This window comes from Candoia aspera, chromosome 2 (genome assembly GCF_035149785.1).
Source record: "Candoia aspera isolate rCanAsp1 chromosome 2, rCanAsp1.hap2, whole genome shotgun sequence".
Classification (NCBI taxonomy): domain Eukaryota; kingdom Metazoa; phylum Chordata; class Lepidosauria; order Squamata; family Boidae; genus Candoia; species Candoia aspera.
In genome coordinates, this window is record NC_086154.1 from 168,934,872 (window position 1) to 168,954,296 (window position 19,425).

Consider the following 19,425-nt stretch of genomic DNA (forward strand, 5'->3'; position numbering starts at 1 on the left):
GTCTCCCAGTTTCTAGCCTGGTGCCTTAACCACTAGATCAGACTGGCTTTCCATCCAAGCTTTGGGAAATTCTATTAATACTATATATGAATGTGACGTGTAGAGTACAATCTTACACATCTTTACTTAAAAATACAGTTCCTCTGGGTTTGTGGGGTCGGTTCCCTAGTAATACCTTCAGGGCAACATTTGTTTGCAGACTATAAGATAGCTTTTCTCAACCTCATGCCTGCAGATGTTATGTTAGAATCTTTTTATCAAATGGCTCAGAATTCTTGGAGTTTCTTTATTAATATTTTTAAAATCACATCAGCAGTACCCTTGTGGGCAATGGGTATAAACATGTATTAAGAATATGTTAATGTGAATATGAGAGCCAGATTGGTGTAATGGTTAAGTCTTTGTTTTTCATCCAAGGGACCCTGAGATAGACTCCAGGCCCACCTCACTGGAAAGGTTGAATTCAAGCATGGCACACCAAACCACTTCTTCCATCTGTCTGATCATCTCATCCTTTCTTGTCTTACCTTCTGAATCTCCACTGCTGGGAGATCTCCTTACCTTTTTAATGTTCTCCCTATTCCAGAAAGCTGCTGTCCAGACCACGCAATATGCCTCCACACGATACCCAGACAAATCAAGTATATTTGGGCTGAGACATGGATCACCCAGGCCAGCTGTTCCATGGACGAAATGGCCATGCACAGAAGATAGATAGATAGATAGATAGATAGATAGATAGATAGATAGATAGATAGATTTATTTATTTATTTATTTATTTATTTATTTATTTATTTAGTGCTTGCTTGCTTGCTTGCTTGCTTGCTTGCTTGCTTGCTTGCTTGCTCAAATTTAGCCACTGCCCATCTCCCCCAAAAGAGGGACTCTGGGCGGTTTAAGATTTCACACATTCCTAAATCATGCATGGTGATGCTTACCCCTGCTTGTAGTCAAGATGTAAGGAAGAGAGAGGGGCGTATACCTTAATGATCTGATTTGGTGTTATGAGGATGAGAGGTCAAGAAATGATAAAACAAGCAAGCCAAGAAATACAAGAGAAGCATCCAGGAAAGATCTCCTATTGGCAGCCCCACGAGGTAGACCAGACCAGAAAAACAACTCCACAGGAAGACCAAAATTACATTTTATTGAGATAGCCTACAGGAACAGAATCCTGCCAGTCTGCTTGTCTGAACCTCCCCTCCTTCTTCTACCTCAGTGAATCAGGGAGGCATATGCCTGATTCCAAATACTAACCTACTTCCCAGGACTTCAGGAATGTTTCAGCCTCTTTGCCTAGGTAACAGTTCTTGCATATTTCTGTCAAGGTCATCTTCCTGACTTTCTATGATTATTGGCTTGGAATGCAGATTGAAAAAGAAGATGGCAACAGAAATAGAAGATAATGGATCTGAGTAAGGCTAACAGAGTGGACATTTAAATGAAGTGGTATCCTGGAGATGGATGGAATTCTTACAGACTACATAAACATCCTCCCACCTCCCTCCTGTCCTTCAGAACATGCTGGTGTTGCATCACACGCATAGGGCTACAAGATCTGGGCTGCAGCAGTCCTGATGACCACTTGATGGCATCCAAGAGTTAGACTTTTCTGTCTTGCTTTATTTTTATTTAGTGATGTTTCAGGTTTCCATGGTAGCCCTATGCATACTAAGTAAGTTCCCCAAGCTGGCTGGGGAATTCTGGGAGTTGAAGTCCACACATCTTAAAGTTGCCAAGGTTGAAAAACACTGATCTAGTCATAGGTAAGAGATGTTTATTCTGGCCTGACCTGACATTCAACATCAACAGTCTAGAGGTGTAGCCTCATTCCATCTGGAGCACACTAGTAGTGGGAGGCTACCCTAGTCGGGCAGGACAAAAATCTAGAGACAGGATGCAAGCAGCCAGAGTTGCTAAATTAAATATTATTTTAACTGTTGAATCAGCTTTCTACAGTAGCCTGTGCTGTTTGATGTTTTCCTATCCATATCTGCGTTAATTATCATAATTAAGGTTGTTACATGGTAGGGCAATGTTGTTCTACTGGCCATTGGGAGGGCCTTGGGAGAATAACTTACATGTATTTTTAAAATATAAACAAACAATTGCACGGGAAGAAAAATCAGAGACGTTTCCATTTGACGATTTCGTCCTCCGGTCATTTTTTAACCCGCAAATTACTGCTCTAATATGCTGAATTGGCTTCTGAAGTGTGCAAAAGACCCCCGGAATCCTCCTCCTTTTATTTAAGCCAAACTTAATTTCTTGACGGAGTAATACGAAAGCCCCTCGTGACGTCAGCAGAAAACACCGTCCCGTCGACATACCATGTGTGGCGAGAGGGCCGAGCTTCGGAGGATACGGGGCGTAGTTTCCAGCCAAGGCTGCGTCCTCGCCCCGCCCTTTGCCAATGAATGACAGCCCGTCGAAAAAGCCGCGGAGGGAAGGAAGCCAGGAGGCTCCGGCAGGCAAAGCGAGGGGCGGGGCTGTTCTGGAGTTCTCCCCGCCTCTCCCGGAGCGCAGCCGGCACCTGCTGCCGCCGCCGAGGCAGAGGCTCCCCTCGCGCCACCGCCGCGAAAGCAGAAAGGACGCCTGGGGTGCCGGAATCCCCTCTCGGTTTCGCGAGCGCGCAAGGAGAAGAAGTTCGCGGTCCAGGACGCGCCTGGAAAATCGCTGGCAGGTAAACGCGCTTTAGCTTCACTGGGTCCGACCCGCCTCGCCGCTTGAGCTTGAATTTGTTCGGCGCGAAGTAAAGTTCGCTCTGAAGAGGGCTTAATGGGAAGTAAACGTGCCTAGGATTGAAACTCGACCCGCTGCATATTTAGTCCAAAGCAAGCGGGGCGGGAGGCAGGTTGGTCTCCTGAAGGAGAGGCGAGCGCCGCATGCAGCGTTTACTTCTGGAAGCTCATCCTCGCCGCTCGCTCCGCTTGTTGCCACCTCTGAGTGGGCAGCTGCTTTCTGGGGCTTGGAGGTCAGGCTGGGAAGAGCTGGAGGAAGGTGAGAGGATCCCCCCTCCCAACCGAGTCTCCGTTTGTTGGTTCGTGTGAATTGAAATGATCGTATGGTCTGTTAAAAGTTTTGTGGCCCGGCACCACGCCTTGCCTGGAAGCAGGTCCTGCTTCCTCAGATAAGTAATGCCATTAGCGCGTACACGTGCTTCAATAATAACAACAATAATAATAATAGGCAACCCGTGTATATGTCTTCCATGTTGACAGGTATGGGGGGGGCTTAGGTCAGATGAGTTCCATAGTCACCCCCCTTTTTGCAGGGAAAATCGATCCGGCTACAAGGACTGCAGTTTAATAACTTGGCGAAGTGCGTGGCTCAACTCTGTGGGCAATCAGCCACAGAGCTTCTCTCCTAGAAGGCAGGATGATGAGCTTCAAGTGGCTTCCTTCTTTCTGAGTCAATAGGCTAGCCCAGTGCTTCTCAACCTTCACAACTTTTAAGATGTGTGGACTTCAACTCCTAGAATTCTCCAGCCAGCAAGTTGGGAGTTGAAGTCCACACATCTTAAACTTGCCGAGGTTGAGAAACGCTGGGCTAGGATGATGCGGCATGCATCTCTACTCAGCTGAGAGTTTGGTAGACCTTGCAATTTGCCCACCTTTGAGATGGGTTTTAAATACAGTGCATATGAACCCTCCGGGTCGCTTCTCATACCCTCTGATTTTTTTTGAGGATGTAAATATATCAGATCATTGGTTCTTATAGCCCTCTTTTACCTCTGCCTGGCTTCCCCAACTCAGTGTAACTTCAGTCCTCCCAGTGATAGCTGGAGTGATATGGTGGTGAAGATGTTGGACATTGAGTAGGGAAACCAGGTTCTAGGCCTCCCTTAGCCACAGAAACTCACTGGGTGACCTTGGGCCAGTTATTCTTTCTCTATCCCAATTTGTATACCACCCTGAGCTCCTGAATGAAAGGTGGGACATAAATTGAATATATTCCTTGCCAAAGTTAATTTCTGGTTTAGACATCTTGAGAGGAACAGCTGAGGGTCCCTCCTCTTTTTGAAGGCCAAGGCACTTGAACAGGGCAGCAGGCCTTTGCTGTGGCAACCTCCGTGTTAGGAAGCATTGAATAACTCCTTCCGTTCTCATATGCTAGAAGATCATTAAAATTGACCCATTCCAACCAGCCTTTGGCTCCTGTTGAATGCTGCGAGTGCCCATCTTTACAATTACATAATTGTTTTATGTTGTCTTACAGTGTTTATTTTCGTCTTATTTCTCTTTTGTTGTACACTGCCCAGACTCATAAGATTAGTATAGTTAACCATATAGTTGAATAAATAAAATCCCCAGCCATCTGCCTTGGTTGGCAGCAACATTTTGCCAGAGTTTCCAAGAAGAAACTTTCCTAATCCCAAACTGCATAAGTTAGGGACTTTACTTTGTGATTTCTGTCCCCTTCCTTATTGAGGGATTGATTATAGGCTGATTCTTAGAGTGCATTGATAAACAGAATGCTGATAAACTTAATTCTGAGACAGAGATGAAGTGAAATTGTACCAATCTTCCTTTTGATCCTGTGATCAAAAATGAATTCCGTCCCCTTTTCTGAACCTTCACTTCCTGACCTCCAGACTTGCAGTTTGTAGGAATAGAAATCCATGTGCAGAATTGACCATACTGTACTTTGTTGTGTCAGCCTGCCAACTGGGAATCATAACATCAAATATTTAAAGGCTAATGATTATCCTTTCTTAAAGCTCAGATCAGCCACTGCTTTTTTTTTTTTAGTTCAGATGTTTAGTGAAAGCAGGATTTAATATCCTGTCTTTTATTTAAGTAGGGATGTTATGGAGGGAGGCATGCAAGCAGCCATTGGACCATTGCGTCATACCCACAAGGCTGGGGCAGGGAGAGCACTGTATTGGTTTTGTACCACTGCCAATGTGAATTTGAGCCCTGGTTTTAAATGTTCATCTCCTTGAGTTATCAGCTTCTTCCTTTTTTTCCTACCTTATTTCTCCATCAGCATCCTGACATGCAGAAACTAACATGTGAAACTTTCTCTGCCATGGCTATAATGTGTTATGGCAAGAGCTTTTCCACTTGTTGAGTTCCCCTGACGTCATTATTTATTTATTTATTTACTTTTACCCTGCCTTTATTATTTTTATAAATAACTCAAGGCGGTGAACATCCCTAATACTCCTTCCTCCTCCTATTTTCCCCACAACAACAACCCTGTGAGGTGAGCTGGGCTGAGAGAGAGTGACTGGCCCAAGGTCACCCAGCCAGCTTTCGTGCCTAAGGCGGGACTAGAACTCAGAGCCCCCTGCTTTCCAGCCTGTTGCCTTAACCACTAGACAAGACTGGCTCTCTTATGCTATTGAAGGGATAGGAACAGCACTAGGCATAGCTTCTTTTTCAAGAAGGAGCATGTCTCCACCTCCCAATTCCTAATAATTTGCCATAAAAAAGAGATCCTTTGATAATGATTGTTCTGGCCATGTTCTCAGTCATAATGATGGAAAGAATAAATGTTGCTGGATTTTGCCAGAGCAGTGATGGGAAAGGGTGTGGGTGTCTTACAGAAAGGGTGTCTTACAGAAAGGAGCCCATTTTGCACTCAGGAACATAATGATAATACCCATTGGCCTAATGATTCTTGTAATATAGCCTTACGGTGCTGGAGAAATCTGAATCTAATCTAAATCAGGAATGTAAATAAGCAAGGTTGCCCTTTCCCTTTGGCACAGGAGATTCTCAGAAGGTTTAGTCCCTTCTGTTTGCAGATGCACGTGCCTCTCTCAAGGACTGCAGCAACATGCAATGAATTGAAGGGCTATCACAGTTTGGATTTCACAAATACAAGTTCCCCAGTGATTAAGTTCAGATATCATGCTAAGCTACAATTTGCTGAACCACCTTTTCTTGCATAGCCATTCTTGGCTGAGCTCCCTCTTCATGCTAAGCCACAAATTGTAATTCACAAATTACTTTAGCTGCATTGAAACAACATACAGCACAAAACCCAAACATACCATTGTGTGGCTTACCACAGTTCTGTGACTCTCACCCCACCCACATGTTACTTCAGACATCATATTTCTCCACTGAGATAGCTGACAGATTCAGCTCTCAATAACCGGTCTGTGCCTGTAGGAACTGGTCCTCAACATGCCAAGTTCCTTCCATTGGCTTGTGATAGCTGCTAACTCAGCCATTCAGTTATATTTCATTGTCCCAAGGCCAGCTACTGTAATCCAGGGAGTAAGCACCCAATGGCTCTATTCCTGCTTGAATCCTAAAAGGACATGATTAAACTAAGAGTTCTGAGGTCCTTGCATTTTGATGACATTCAAGGAAGTTGATGCTGCTAGACCTTTGGATCATATCATATGCAACCTGCAATATCTGTGTTGGTTGCCAATTTGCTTCTGGTTACAATACAGAGTGTTGGTGGTTAACAGTCAAAATGGCTTAGGCCCCAAATGGCTTGGGGATTACTTTCCATACTCTTCTGCCACTCCCTAAAATTGTGAGAAGGAACCCTTTCTGTTCTCTCTAGGGTGGAACCATACATCCTAGAAAGAAGATGGTTTTAGAGGTTGAGTCCTATCATATAATGCCTTACCAGTTGAAATATCCTCTTCTCTCCACTTCCTTGTCACATTGGCTGATTGTTGTATATTGTTTTTATGAGTTTATAATTTTAAAGCTATCCTGGGTGGTGCTTTGCACCAGAAAGGTAAGGTGTATATGGCTCAAGGACTAAGTAATTATAGGGTCATTGACTGGGTGCAAAGGAATGTGAGTGTTTCCTGAAATAACTCATACGAGGCTGTTTGCCAATGGTTCTCCGTCTTTTCAGAATACGTATAGGACTATAAAATAAAGCTATTCTTTTCATTAAAGGTAAAACTGCAGGTAACATCTTTTCCCCCATGCCTTGAATAAGGGTATCAAGCAGTGTTGCTTGGAAACTACATCAGGAATCTCTTCTACAGACCATCAGTTGGCACTCCTTATAGTAGCATTGTTTTAAATTTACTGAGAGAGAAGAGAGTTCCAGTGAAGAAACCTGGCTTCTAACTATCTGCGTGAAGTTAGGATCAAGCTGTAGAAGAGAATCCTTATGCTTCATGCTACACAGTGAATGCAGCCAAGCTAGTATTTGAGTTCTAGTTTCTCAAACTCGGGTACTATGCTGGTTCTTAACAGCATGTTGCCCCCATCACTCCATATATATATTTTGTATTTCAAATTTTGTCACTGCCCATTTCCCTCAAAAGAGGGACTATATAATGAATTATACAATTTACAAAAATATGTGACATGATCAGTATTTAAGGCACTAGAAGAGCCTCTGCTCATTCTTCTGAATGGTTATAAACTGTAAAGTTCTTGTCTCCATTTCATAAATAATAGTGGAAACAAGCTTTCTTCTGCTAACATGTAAAGTTCTGTAATGAAAAAATCAGGTAGATGTTTTCTTCGAAGATACCTTCTTAATTCTTCCCATTCCCTGCAGTGTTCAACCATGGAGGCAGAGGACAATATTGAGTGTGTCCTTAGAATAAGTGTGCCTCTTGGATAGAACTTTATCCATCGAAGTGGCTCCTGGTTTCCCAGAAAGGAGAAGGCTTGATAGACACTGCTACACAATACACAACACAAATCCATCCTTCCTTCCTTCCTTCCTTCCTTCCTTCCTTCCTTCCTTCCTTCCTTCCTTCCTTCCTTCCTTCCTTCCTTCCTTCCTTCCTTCCTTCCTTCCTTCCTTTCCATGTTTTTGCCAGGAAGATCAGTGCACTGGATTGGTGATAATCCTACTTCATTTTATCATCAGACCTCTAAGGTGGGATAAAGTAAGAGATAGTGAGAGATTTGAGGTAGCCCGGTGCCTATCATGGCTGAATGTGAATTTGAACTGAGGGTTCCTGTCCATCTGTAAAGCAATATCCATTGCAATATGTAAGTTCTTCAACTGTATAAACACGGTTTTAGGGTGAAATAAGGGCAGTTGAGGTAAACTAAAAAGCAGATTGATCTTTATTTGCTGCTGTAATCACTTGAACCTCTCCCTTTCTTACCCTAACCACCTAGAGTGCTTTGGCTGAAGGATGATGAAAAACATAACAATGGTTTTATTTCAAGAAGTATTGATCAAAGCTATGTTGTTGTTTTTGTCAAGCAAGGCATTAACTGGATGAAATATTTTTTGTGGCTTACCTCTATATTGGCATCAATTTTTGAAGTAAATTTATATTCCTGTACGTGTCACAATATTTCCAGCAAATTGGATCTTGGAGAACCTGCCAGCTTGCTTCCAGTATTTCTATCACTGTCCCATTAGTGAGTGCATTCCCTGATCTACTGATGAATTAACTAATGTTTTACTTGATTAATCAGGGGACCAGGATTAATAGGTAGGCCCAGTGGTGTGTTAAATGTTTAGCAACTGGCTCTGCAGCTCCATTGCCACCGCCATAGTGTGCTGCTAGCAACAAACTGCTGATCAGTGCACTAAGTAGCATGGCTCAGCTCTGCTCTGCTCTCAACCGGTTCACAAAATTCCAGAAAATTTAATAATCGACCCTCGTGAGCCGGTATGAGCCGGCTCCAGCACACCACTAGGTAGGCCTATACATTTTTAAAAAGCGCTCTTTATTCTTATGTATTACTGAAATACAAAATGTAAAAAGAAAATGACTAACAATTGCTATTGTTAGTCCTGAGAAGCAGCTTTCTCATCACCATCATCATCATCATCTCTTGCTTCCTTAAATATTTAAACAATAGATCTGTATTGTATTTTTTGCACAATTACCTGTTCCCTTGAACCAGTTCTATCAGTTGTAAGCTCTAAGTGTTGCTCATAAGTAGAACTAATTCATAGCTTACAAACGTGCGTCAGTCAAGCACCAAAATATGCAGAAAGATCTATCCGGCCTGGATAGACCTGGTTCTGTGCTTTTAATACCAGCTTCACATGTGAAATTTCTCAGATTAAAGGGCTACAGTTCAACATACTGGAGGAACACCCCAGCCAAAACAACAACAGAAAAAAGAAGTGACATCCCCAACTCCAGAGCTGCTGAAAGTTTCTTACAGCCATTAAAGGACAGGGCACCCTGCCTTATCTCAGATTTGATAGTCTTAATGCAGTCGGTAATTACTCCAGATGCAATTTCCTCCCATTTGCTCAGCTTTCTCCCATGTGCCCTCCAGATTGTCAGTAGCTGCCTTCTGTTCTTTGAAGAGAGCAGAGGGAGGAAAGAAGGAAGCATTGATAAATAAATTCAACCCTACTCTTTTCTACTGAAGAGGACTTGGCATACTTATTTCAGAATCTTCAATTATCCGGCCTTCTTGCATTCAGAAGCTGTGTTCAGGATACCTGTCTTGATGGCAATGGTGGAGGCCAGGAATTAGAAGCTGGTATGGATGTATTTTTACAGGAGAGGCAGGTTCAAGGAGAAGACTTCAGCTTCTGCTATCAGATTCTGTGACACTAACTGACTTGGGAAATTGGTGGACTGAGGGTCTGGGCATTTTTACTTTGTAGAAAAAGTAGGCATTAGCAGTCCAATCCAGAACAAGCTCTCAACCTCTCAGGAGAGCTGCTAAACAGCATTGTTTAAGGCAGAGATGTCTAGACTGGAAGTTCTGTTCAGGTGCCTATAGTTTCCTTTTTCTTCAACAGAAAAGTGGTGAGTTTACACACATTTTTATTTTTATTTTTTTATTTTTCATGCCTAATACATGTTATTTGAGCCTATGTCTTACACATGCATTTTTAAGTGTCTTATGAATCACTTGCAAAACTTCCCATTCTGCTTACTCTTCATTACTATCACTCACCAATTTTCTTTTTCCTGTTTATATCTTCCCACACCCAATCCACCTGGTGTTCAAGGTGCTTCCTTCCTTCCTTGTCCTACATAGCAGGCTGTATAATCAGTTCTGCCATGAAACTGAGATCCGAGGGCTCTTGATGGCAAGTTAGGCTCTGTGTAACCGTCTCTTTGGATTCTGCCTACCTGCCTGGTCCCCATCCCATCACTTGGAACTTGTTTCAGTGAGGTTCATCTGTGATGGAGCTGCCATGGACAGGAAACTTTGGTCACTTTCACGATATTTAATTTAAAACTCCTAGCTGGGCTTTATATCAGCTGGGTGGAGTTGGGTAGGTGGAGCCTTGTCATGACCACTCACCAGGTCTTATGACTTTCTACCACTGTGCACATTTAGATGCTCATGATTTGGTCCCCCCAGAGTCCTGCAGTGTGCAACTGGCTGTCCCTGATAAAGTGGCAGGTGTTATGCAGTTTACCTCTTGCCATATTCACACGTCTCAGTTCCAGAGGAGTGCCCTGGTTTGGCCATATTGATTCTTGACCAAGTAACCTGGGTACAGAGGTGATTTAGGGGCTTCCAAATAACTAATTTCTTCCCTGCTTACAAAAAAATGGATGGGATTGAAAGAAAAGGCCTGCATTTCTTCATGCAAAAAGCAGAAGGAAACGGAAAAAGAGAGATCTGCTTGGTTGTTACCGGTAACCAAAGAGACACTTTCTACAGGATTAAAAAGAAATCTGATACGTCTGTTCCATATGTGGACAACTTGATAGGAAAAATGTTGGTTGCAGAACTAAAAATGAACTTGTTCCCTGGTGACATGAAAAAACAAGAGGTAGTTGACATGATTCATGGCCATGCAAAAAGGCAGATTTACAATCTGCTTTTTAAAAAAAATCATAAAAAGTAAAATCTCCTATGAGTCAAGCATTATTCTGGATGGCACGTCCATTTAATTTTCCTAGCAATGATAAGAAATTGGTGTACCATTGCCTTATCCGAGGATGTTTTTAAACCTCCCGGTCTAGCCTCCAAATATTTCATCCGAGTATTAACTGGGCCCAAGTTCATATGAACCTATTTATAATTCAGTTTCTGATTTTCAAGTGTCTACACCACCAGTAGAGCTTCAGACAGATATCCTTTATTTTCAGGAACGTGTAGTTCAGCTTTAGCTGCAAACTCTCTTTAAGCAAATAAGATAGGTTTAGGGGTATTTTTGCAATATTTTACTGTAGTGTACCATGGGCAGTAGGTAGAAAGCTGTATGATGTGCACGCTTGATGTAAGTCCTAGGTATTTGAGTTTGTACCTTTGACTGGTCAACAGGCAGTTTATTCTCCTCCTTGCTACAATTAAAATGTCAGCCATGCTGTTCCATTTCCAGCAGTGGACAGCAAGGATCCTCAATGAAAAACTTCCACTGTAGTCAGCATTGCCCTCAGTATTCTTGACAGGGGCTGATTAAGCCCTTACTGTGTCCAGCAGACAATCTGGCTACTAAGGAAGGATGGGGGAAGGGGTAGTTCTAGGCGAAGTTCTTGCCAAGCCTGGGACAACAATCCCTTTGTGTTCTCTTTCAGCCCTTTAGCATTTTCGCCCACTTTCGTTTGCCAGGGATTGTGCATTGCTTGGAATGTTTGCAAACTCGCTGCAGGAGAACTTTGCAGGATGGGCAGTGTTAAGAATAATCACAGTGGGCAGAGTGATGAACAGGCAGGGTAATTCCTCAAATTTTGTTTAACTAAAGTGTTCAGGTTTCAGAACTAACTCTCCCCAACTCTCTGGGTGCCAATATTCCATACGTGGCTCAAAATCAATTAATGAACTGATCTCCAACCTTGGCATGAAGCAGTTAGGAATTATTCATTTGAAATGGGTTGTTGTTCCTATGTGTTTACAGCTACATGATACACAAATTAAACGAAGGAAGCTTTCTGTGTCCACCACATTGCCATACAAAAATCGTCACTTGCAGAATTTCTGAGGGTTAAATGGCACAGTTATCAGGCTACAAAAGGACAACAATCTTTGTTGTGAAGCAGTTATTATTTTTAACATTCAACTTTTTTAGCAACAATCCTCACCAGCTTCATCTAAGCATCCTGGATGTATGTATAGCATGGATTATCTTCCTTGTCACTGAAATCTCAGCCCCCAGAATATGGCCACTGAAAGCTTGTCTTGGCCCTGTTTGTATAAGTCTTACTCTGAACTGCCCTTTTATGCCCTTAGTAGTTCAGAAGAATGAATGAAATATGAAATATGGAACTATATTCTACAGGCCTGGGGCACAGCTGTAAAGTATCTATCTAAGCTGAGGTGCTCTGATAGCTAGTAGCTTTCAACACATTCCTTGTCCCAACATTCTTGAATTTTGCAACTATTGGGGTTAGAAACTCACTTTTAAAGCTGAATTCTATAGCTGTACCCTATTCTGTGGCTTTTGATGCCACTTCAGTATCGTGGCAGACACAAAATCCACGTTGTGTCCCAGAGTGGTTTAAATTTTCTTGTGTTGGCTGCAGTAATGAAGGATGGATGGATGGAGAAGAGAAAACTGGTCCATTTGCTTCTTTTCGCAGACTGCCAGTCTGAGAAACTGCCATCTCCCTCACACTTCGTATAGGTGTATTTTTAGAACCAAGAACCCTTAAAAAGGCAGCCTATTGATTCCTTCCATTCTAGCCCTCATGTACCAGCCTTGCTGTTTTAGAATTATATTCCATTCTTCTTGTGTAACATGACCTCGGCATCAATATTCCTATTATCTCCCATGCTTGTGTTCTGAAATAAACCAGATCCCCTCAGGGCCTTTGGCCACAGCCAAAGCATGTCTGCTGTTTTAGGTTTTTCACAGGACCATCAGCAACAGCACACTGTTTGGCTTGTACATCATAAGTATTGTTAGGAATACAAGGTCGGAAAAGAGGCCCCTTCCAGAAAGTTTCAGCTTTTACTTCTTAAAAATTTCGATATGGAGTGCCTCTGTGTAGCTCTTTGATTTATACAATGGATACAAGATGCAAACTATTGTCATCCTAATTGCTGCACCAGAAATAAATATGCTTCTGCTTTGTTCTAGCTGAATGAAAACAAAGGCACAGTGGTGATCCCTAGATTCTGGGCCATGGAGCCTTCATTTTTAAAGACCGGCATTAAATGTTTTAGCCCGTTCCTAGTTTTTGTTTTTAATGCACTAACAGGGTTGGGCAGCACACACTGGCTTTGAAGTAGCTGGGTCTTTTCCTGGAATCACACATCTGTTCTTCACAGCTGCACTGCAGTCCAGGGCAAAAGCCATGTTTGATTTAAGGAGTTGCCAACAAAGTGCTAAATGCATGCCTGCACTTGCTGAAAAAGCACTTTTTACCCTATTTTATCCCAAGAACTACAAACCCATTTATTTGTTAGATTTATATCTAGACTGTCATTCAGGACCCTCCCCCTCCCACCCCCTATTTTTTCTACAACAACAAGCCTGTGAAATAGGTTGGGCTGAGAGGGAGTGCCTGGCCTAAAGTGAACTTCCACATATGAGGGTGGACTAGAATCCAAGTTTCCCAATTCGTAGCCCACTGTCTTAACTGCTACACTACAGTGGTTGTCTAATTTATCTATTAAATAAAGTGCATAAGTAATATTATCCTTGTCTCACCAGAAAATTCTGCATTACAAAGTGGCCTGGATAAGAGGGAATGAAAAAGTGTGAGTGAGTGTCACTTGCTCTGGTCACTTCTTAGGTTATATGCTTACAGCTACATTTCTCTGCTTCCATGTAAAACTTGTGTAGATTCGCATTAAAACCACAGGACTGCAGCGCTAAGGAATAATATACAAATGCAATGGAGTTATCAGACATGAGAGGGAGCACAGCAGATATTTTCCAGGAGATGTAGTTCACACATTCTTCCTTTGGTTGTCTTAGCTGCACGTACGTCTAAAGAAATAATATTCAGTAGCTCAAGTCGCTCATCTTAACTTTTGGCTCTTGCTTAGAGATATTTTTGAGCAAGCATACATGTTTAAGAGGGGAAAAAATGGGTTTCATCGACTTTGAGAGGATTCACTTTTGAGCAACATCAATCTCTTGACAATTTGGCAACCAGAAAGTAAGTCTCCTCAAAAGTGAGAGATTCTTGATGGCATCTCAGAGGTTTAGCTTGAGTGGTTAGTCCATTCCCGAGTTTTCACCGGGTTCCTTAGCCAGATGTTTTGACATTCAGACACTGCTCACCAGCTTATTTAGGAGAGCTTCAGTTCCCGTGAATAGTAATGGAAGCGAGATGAGTTCACCTTTGCTTATTGTAAGACCCTGCCTGGGTTCAACTTTAATTTTCTTTGACCAAGAGGCATCTGTCATCAGCGCTGCTCAAACGCTGGTTGTTCCCAGCATTTCCAGCCCTTTGCAGCAGGATAGAAATGGATCTGTTCTTTTTCCTTTTCTCCTGTTTTACACCTTGCCCAGAGGACTGATGTGTCACTGAGTCGCATCATTACAAGTCCACTTCTCTCACTAAATGAAGCTTACCTAGTAGCATGAATAAATGAAATAACCATTTGTTACCTAAACATATCTGGGTCACATACTGCAAGGGGCATAGCTAAGGCAGGATTCTTCTGTTACTCTAGCAGTAACGGGCCAGTTCCTTTTCACACCACCAGGATCACAGGGTAACCCCTGGACCTTGTAGGAGAAGTTGACACGATTGCAACTTTAGCAGCTCCCATTTGATAGTTGCTCCTTCCCATCAACTCCATTCTAGCTCTTTCTCTCTAGCCCGCTGCCTTCCTATTTACTTGCTTCTGCGTTCTTTGGCACTTCTTGTAGCAACTGAAAGGAATGGGGAAGTCTCTGAGTTTTGCTTACAACACAAATAAAGGGCTTTCCACAAGTTCCCCTAGTAACCACCCACTATGAGCCACTATAGACACTCCAAGCTTTCTCTTATGCGGATTGGATCTGAAGCTGCTTTCCTTTAATTGCTGGAACTATTATATCGGTAGAGCTTTCAAGAGGACAGATGTAATATTGCCTGGAACAGAGAGTTTTATTATATCAGAAGTTCCTGGATTGCAAAGTTGTTGGGCTAAATGACATTCTACTATGATAAGGCATCATTAATTATCCATAATTAAAATAATAATGCAGATGTTCCTGCTTCTCTAGTATGACACTTCCTTCTTGTCCTATGTGGAGCCATAACTTGTACCCAGATGAACCTGGTTCTGCCTTGCACTTTGTTTGGAATAAAGCTTTCAAAAGGAACTTTCCCCACCAGCTGTTGCTTCCAAACTTCATAAAAGTGAATTGTTCTTGGGCACCAAAATAACCAAATTTAGGCCAAGGCAGAAAAAATGATTAGATAAGTAACTGACGCAATAATGCAGCTTCTAATCCTATTAACGGGATTTGTAACTACCAAAGATTGTGGTTCCAGAAAGTTTTGTTGTTCCAGAAAGGTTGTTTTTCTTGGATGAAGATATAGAGAGCACTTGAGGAAGAAGAAAAGAAAAATCAATACAATAGTAACTAAGAATTAAGACAAGAGGGAGCACATCATTCATTAAAAAGGGAATGGTTAATGTCCAGTCAATTTAGAAAGCTAAGAGAAAGGTATAGTTTGAAAAGAGTCTAAGGGTAGGACAGGGGATTCTTCCCCTATGAAATGAACATGAGTTGTGCTAAGATAATTTTCCATCACAACAGATAGCTATAGGGTGCTTTCAGGCAGGTTTCTTAACATTACCAAGCAAAAAGATGCTGTACAATGATTTCACTTTCCTCTCCTTAATGGATTCATGTCCTCTTAAAAGCAAAATAGTAGAAAACAAAATTTATAAATGGAAGTCAGGGTCATCTGCAAGGTAATTGCACAATGAAAATATCTTGGTCCAGAAGCACCCATGGAAAGATCACAGGGCTGAAGGTTGAATGGGCCCCAAAGAATTGCTGTTAAATGGTAACCTCCCCCCCATGCTGCCTTGATAGCCAAGTGGTCACCTGTGTGTTAACAGCAGCATGTGTAGCAGTTGCAAGAAGTCAAAAGCTAAGGCTGTATCTCCAGACACACTTTAGCCCAGCAAAACTCAGAATATCTCATGGACAGAGGAAGCGGTTTCTTCTCATTAGGATTGTGGCACCCAGGCCAAAGTCAGCATCCCTATAGCTTATAGTCACTGACCTTTCCCTACTTACATCTAACCACACCATAAGCATATCCTTTTTTGGCTATTTCCCCATGGTGTTGCCTCATCACATCCCAGCCTGGGAACAAACCAGATTTGGTTATTGTTAGCTGTACTGGTGTACAAGCATTATTTTCTTGACGCTATCCAAGAGCAGCCTCAAAGCGTACAAATGTGTTAGGTTTTGTCACCTATTACTTTGGAGGGAAGTCATGGGACTGCTTGAATCAGAGGAAACAAGAGCTAGATAGGGATTGGTAACAGGGAGAGCTATGTCATGGTGATACTGTTTTCTGCCAGCTCAAGGATGGGTGGAGAACACTCCAGCTCAGCAGTGGGGAAAGGTTATGATAATAATCAATCCTCCTCAACTCAGTCCTTTTCTGATTGTTCCCATGGCATAATCTCTAAATTACAGATATGCCCATCAGACCAACAATGCTGGGAACACCTGGCATAGAGGTTTGTTCATCCCTTAATGGGCTTCTTGTTTGGCTTACTCTGAAACTTGAAATCAGCATTTTTTTAAAAAAAATCAACTGTATTTAACCAGGATGTCTTGGTATTTTAAAAAAAAAGCTATGCTTTTGGAAAGCAAGAGGAGATTTGATTGCACAGGGTTAATGCAAATTATTATCATTACTGATATAATATGATTAAAGACTCTTGTGAATTAAAATGAAAATTGATTTAAAAGGAAATTGAAAATTGAAATGGGAGAAAAATGAAATACCAGTCAGTTATTTACCATGGAATGAATTGCTTAAGAGGTAAGTTGGCCACACACCTTCCCCCATTCCTTGTGTCCTAGTTTAGCTATCCATTCCCCACAATTCACACTTAAATGTCCCACATTCATTTACAGGGGGTACATATTTCGGTTGTTCACCCACATCTTATAAAGCTCCTTTACAAGATGTCATAGGCACTGGCCGATTGATTTCTGCAACCATTGCTGCTTTTGCCCTTTTTGTACTTAGCCATTCAGAAAATGTGCAGAACTATGCTGTAAAAACATTGTAAAGCTTGCCGCAGTTCAGAAAATGTATGAGTGTTTGGAAATAATCAGTAGTGGGAAAATTTGTATAGGTGTTGTTACAGCCATCAGTGCAATCATTGTCTCGCTCCTGGAACATTCAGTCCATGCTTTTACCATTATCTTAACTCTTTTTAAAAAAAAACACCTATTTTTCCCTGACTGCTTTTATGACGGACCTTTCAGGCAATTGTGACTTTTGTGGATTGCAATGTCCAGCAACGTCCAGCGTGTTTCAAAGCTGAGGTGCTCTTCATTTTATTTGTGGGAAAATCAAACCGGGGACTCTGGAGGTTGAAATTGACTAGACCAAGTGTACAGTAAGATGCAGAAACTGACAAGAGAATGGATGAAGCCTTGAGTGGATGATGGGAAGCAGGAGGACCCCTGATCTCTGCTTCCTCCAAGGTATTGATTTCTTGGACAATTGCATCAGATGTGCAAAGGAAGGATTGTCTGGGCCTCTGGGTGTGTGCAAACAAATAAGAGGACTAAACGCAAAGTAGCGAAGAAGCCCCCCAGGAACTCCAGCCTGCGGTAACCAGGCCTTTTGGTCATCAAGAACCTACCACTTTCTTAGCATCTCCTCAGTCACTCAGAGTTCCAAGATATCTGCCTTGCGCTCCTGCTCTAAACACAGTGGACATTGTGCTATACTGTCGGGCTGTTGGCTTAATGAGCGCTGGTTGCATTTTGGAAAACTACCACTGGCACAGCGCCTCACACACAAAAGAGGCTCCCTGCCAGTATTAACAAATCATCACCTCTCCTGCTCTTCAAAGGTTGGCCTGGTTTTGCTCTTAGACACTTTCCAAGTTTTACTTCTGCAGAGGGGCAGCCAGCTTAGACGTCCTGCTAAGACTGGAGGAGCGTTCTTGCAACAAGTACCTACAGTGAAACGCCTGGAAAAGACTGTGACCTGGGTTGAGCCAGGAGACATTTATTATTTGAGTGCCAGGGTCTTGCCAGCGCTGGACCAAAATGGGCATTTTCAATTTAGTTAAATCTTAACACAGATCCACATGGCCCTGTTTTCACTCTCCAAATCCTCAGCAGCTGTTCAAAGGCAATCCATCCTTCTCTTAGTTTCTGCTGACATGAAATCTGAGAACAAGGAACTGTGCAGTGTTTGGGGTTTGAAGGGGAAAGATGTTTTGGAAAGCCCAGGGGCATTCCTATTACCCCTCCTTAAAGATACTGGCTATTTTCCCAAGATTGTGTGGCTAGCTGCCATACAAGCCCAGAAAAAGAGTTGCTGACCAGTGCTACACCTGCCCTCATATAGTCCAAAACCTTTTTCCCTTCAAGTCCAAAATACTGCAGAGCCCTATGAAAATATCAGTGCTCCATCTGGATCTGCTGCAGATTTGGCAGCCACAAAACTCCATGGATGGATGGATGGATGGATGGATGGATGGATGGATGGATGGAAGGACGGACAGTAGCCTGGCACTTTGCTGGTCTTGTCTCTGCTGAAGAGAAGCGGGTTCTGATCAAACTCTTGTGAATCTCATCCCTGCTCTTTTTTCCAGAATACTGAGTGCCATCAATCCAGCATTTCCTCCAATAGTGGGAAGTTCCACTAGTTTTGCACCACTGAGCTGAATGCAATTCAGGTCAATTCTCTCAAACCTGCTGCGCAGAACTGCTTTTGAACCAGCAGAGATTTGTTGTGTAGAACAATCAATGAACCCTTCTGGGTTTTGTAACATACTATGATGTCTCTTCATCAGGCTGGAGTTAATTTAAATGCACAATCAGGGATTTACTGCACAATCAAATGTGCACAGGATTAGCTACAGATAATATCTCTGATGTGAAGCAGCCTCACAGGTAAGCCTATGAAAGTTACTAGACCAGGTGGCTTTTGATTTACAAATTAGATTTACTAGGTTGTAAAGCTGATATTTGGAAGATGCCCATAGTAGGAGAGAGTTGTATAAAATCTGCAGATGCCAGGAATTTGATGTGCAGCTCTTGGGCAGGACAAGGGCATCCTTATTATTAACCTGGACAAGTCAAGATACAGGGGAAAGGTTTTTGAAGGCAGTCTTCTGTCTTCAGTTGGGAGGAGAAGCTTCTTTGGAGTCTTACTATGGACTTACCAGTAATATGATAGGGATATATAAGAGGAGAGCTCTTCTCCAAGAGCCTTTTGCCTTTGATGAGACTGAATTACCCAGAATTGGGGAGGATCATGCCAGAGCCTCCATTTCAGCTGGAGAAAAGAAGGTGGCATTTCTCTTTGTTCTTGCAACCACTCATGTAAGCCAAATGGGCAGTTAATTTTTTCAGCCCTTCTGTCAGGAGTCTCTTCAAAACCTGGAACCTGTTGAAAATTAGTCGATGTACTGTTTTTCCCTGCAAGCAACTCATGT

At 42.4% G+C, this 19,425-nt stretch overlaps 1 protein-coding gene across 1 annotated transcript in view; it reads left to right on the top strand.

The window, feature by feature from the left end:
- The first annotated feature begins 2,562 nt into the window (after positions 1-2,562).
- FRMPD1 (FERM and PDZ domain containing 1) overlaps positions 2,563-19,425 on the top strand; it is an 84,756-nt gene continuing 67,893 nt past the window's right edge. Inside the window, exon 1 of the mRNA XM_063294820.1 lies at positions 2,563-2,684. The gene's annotated coding sequence lies outside the window, so the exon portion shown is untranslated. The remainder of the gene's footprint in view (positions 2,685-19,425) is intronic.